This window comes from Mustelus asterias, unplaced genomic scaffold, assembly GCF_964213995.1.
Source record: "Mustelus asterias unplaced genomic scaffold, sMusAst1.hap1.1 HAP1_SCAFFOLD_3214, whole genome shotgun sequence".
NCBI lineage: Eukaryota > Metazoa > Chordata > Chondrichthyes > Carcharhiniformes > Triakidae > Mustelus > Mustelus asterias.
In genome coordinates this window covers 35,001-37,518 of record NW_027593159.1, presented here as the reverse complement: position 1 = coordinate 37,518, position 2,518 = coordinate 35,001, and the positions used below count along the sequence as shown (strand labels likewise).

The 2,518-nt window shown below is 64.1% G+C and overlaps 2 non-coding genes across 2 annotated transcripts in view; both read left to right on the top strand.

The window, feature by feature from the left end:
* The first annotated feature begins 724 nt into the window (after positions 1-724).
* On the top strand, positions 725-878 carry LOC144490374 (5.8S ribosomal RNA). The gene has a single exon (XR_013497233.1). It is a non-coding gene; the product is annotated as a 5.8S ribosomal RNA (ribosomal RNA).
* Positions 879-2,138: 1,260 nt separating this feature from the next.
* LOC144490373 (28S ribosomal RNA) overlaps positions 2,139-2,518 on the top strand; it is a 3,775-nt gene continuing 3,395 nt past the window's right edge. Inside the window, exon 1 of the ribosomal RNA XR_013497232.1 lies at positions 2,139-2,518. This exon is cut by the window's right edge and continues 3,395 nt beyond it. This is a non-coding gene — a ribosomal RNA (28S ribosomal RNA).

Sequence of the window (2,518 nt, the reverse complement as noted above, 5' to 3'; positions counted from 1 at the left end):
GTGCTTGTCCTGGCGGCTTGTCGACGGGACCACGGTGAACGGCCACTGTGTGACTCCGCAGGGAGACGTTCTGGTGCAGTCAGGGGCCTTTTTGTCTCCCGCCGCGGTGAAGCTTTGGTCGCATTCTAGTCACTCTCTTCAAAGCCCGGTGAGGGGTACCTGTTCATGCTCACCATTCCTCCGGCACCCGTGTGCGGAGGGTGGGTGCGAGGTTTAAAGATTCGTTGTCCGCCTGTCGGTCCGGTCTGGTCTCGTGCTGACTTGAGCGAGCGTCCACCGCGTTCGAGAGAATGTGCCTGTCCGCGGGGGCAGCCGCGCTTGCGAGCGTTCCGCCGCGCCCCCTTCCCCAGCCCGCCGAGGTTGGGGCGTGCGGGGTCGGCTTGCGCCCGTAGCGTCGGCCTGTCCTCCGCGGCTTGCACCCGACTCAGTCCGCTGCGGCCTCGCCTCGACTCTCGAGCCTACCGCCAGACGGTGACACCAGAGAACTCTGCCTCTGGCTGTTGCGGGGCGTGACGGCGCGTGGCGGGCCCCGGCCCCTCACCCACGCCGGCACTCAACGCCTGCGAGCGCCCTGATTCCTCCTTTTTTTCGCTTGATTGTCGCTCGAGTGCGTGCGCCTCCGGGCTCACGCCGTGGTACGCGCCAGGCTGGGGCTCCACCGTCACGTCGGCGGGGGAGCGTTTTGCGCGTCCCAGGATCGGGCAACCGATCCGAAACCCGATACAACTTTTAGCGGTGGATCACTCGGCTCGTGCGTCGATGAAGAACGCAGCTAGCTGCGAGAATTAATGTGAATTGCAGGACACATTGATCATCGACACTTTGAACGCACTTTGCGGCCCCGGGTTCCTCCCGGGGCTACGTCTGTCTGAGGGTCGCTTGACAATCAATCGCACTTCGCGCGCATCCGTGCGCCGAAGAGCGCGGCTGGGGTGTCGCAGAGGTGCCGTCCTCTCTGTCCCCCTAAGTGCAGACCCAGAGTAATCCGCGTCGGAGAGCTTGACCTCTTGGGTGCCGGCGTCCGCCTCCGGGCTCGTCGGCACTGCCCGCTCCCGCACTGGCCCAGCCACCTCGGGGTCGCCGGCACGGCTGTCATCGGGTTGCCAGAGAGAGAGAACGTGACTGCCTCGCTGCCGGGACCGTGTGTGCCTTCCATTAGGCTCGGGCCAGGGGGGTTGACTCTCTGTTGATGTGTGTGTGTGGCTCGTCCACGGGAAGGATCCGCAAGAGTTGGCTCGGTTGGGTGCTCCGGCACAGAGAGTGAGAGAGTGGAGTGACTGTCCGCTGGACGTCTCCGGACACGTTGCCTCGCGTGGTCCGTGCTCGGTTGCCTGCCGGTGGGTTGCCGTGGCCGTTCAGTGCCGTCGCGTGGAGGACGGCAGCTTGACGCGTGTGACGCTTGATGCCTGGATCGGTGCTCGGTCGTGCCGTGCTTTTCTTCCCTCTGTTGCGCGTGCGAGTGCTTGCATTTTTGTCGTGGGAATCCGTGGCGGTTGGGTGTCGTTGCTTGTGTTGCGCTGGAGCTGCGGCTCCTTCCACACTCCGCAGCCCACCCTCTGCCGTTGCGGTTCTGGGGCAATGTGCCTGCGCCCGCGTTCAACGTGTGCCTTGGGTTCGAATCGTCGCAGAGCCGACTTGGCCGTGTGGTCCTCGCTCCGGTGTCTCCCCGTGTCCTGCTGCCGCCGAAGTCTTCTACGTGAAAGGTGCTGTCCTGGCCGCGGCGTGGCCACCCGCCGCTTGCAGCCCGTGCGCTCCGCCGCCCGGCTTCGTCCTTGGCGTCTGGCCTTTCGCTCCGGCAGGCTGTGTGTCCCACGGCCCTGCTTTTCTCTCGCTCGATACCGCCGTCGCACCGCGACCCCGCCAGCAGCACTGCTTTCCGTTACCGTGGAGGTGGGCGCACGCCTCGCCGCAAACGATTCTCTGGAACAGTTGACGTGCCGAGCCCGGTCCGGCGCCGAGTGCGAGGGGGCACGCAGCGCTCGCAGTACCGTGTGCGTTCCGTGTGTGTCCGTGCCTGTGCATCCGCTGCGCAGCACGGCGCGCACTTGCGAGCACGCGTACGTGTGTGTGTCTGTGTGTGCGCCCGAAGCGCGTGGAGGCGCCGACGACCGGCCGGCCAGAGCACTCGTTGCTGCCTACGACCTCAGATCAGACGTGTCAACCCGCTGAATTTAAGCATATTACTAAGCGGAGGAAAAGAAACTAACAAGGATTCCCCTAGTAACTGCGAGTGAAGAGGGAAGAGCCCAGCGCCGAATCCCCGCTCGCCTGCCGGGCGTGGGAAATGTGGCGTAAAGGAGACCTTTCTCTGACGATGCTCGAGGGGCCCAAGTCTTTCTGATCGAGGCGTGGCCTGTGGAAGGTGTCAGGCCGGTTGCGGTCCCTGGCTCGTCGTGATTGAGTCTTCTCGGAGTCGGGTTGCTTGTGAATGCAGCCCAAAGTGGGTGGTAAACTCCATCTAAGGCTAAATACTGGCACGAGACCGATAGTCAACAAGTACCGTAAGGGAAAGTTGAAA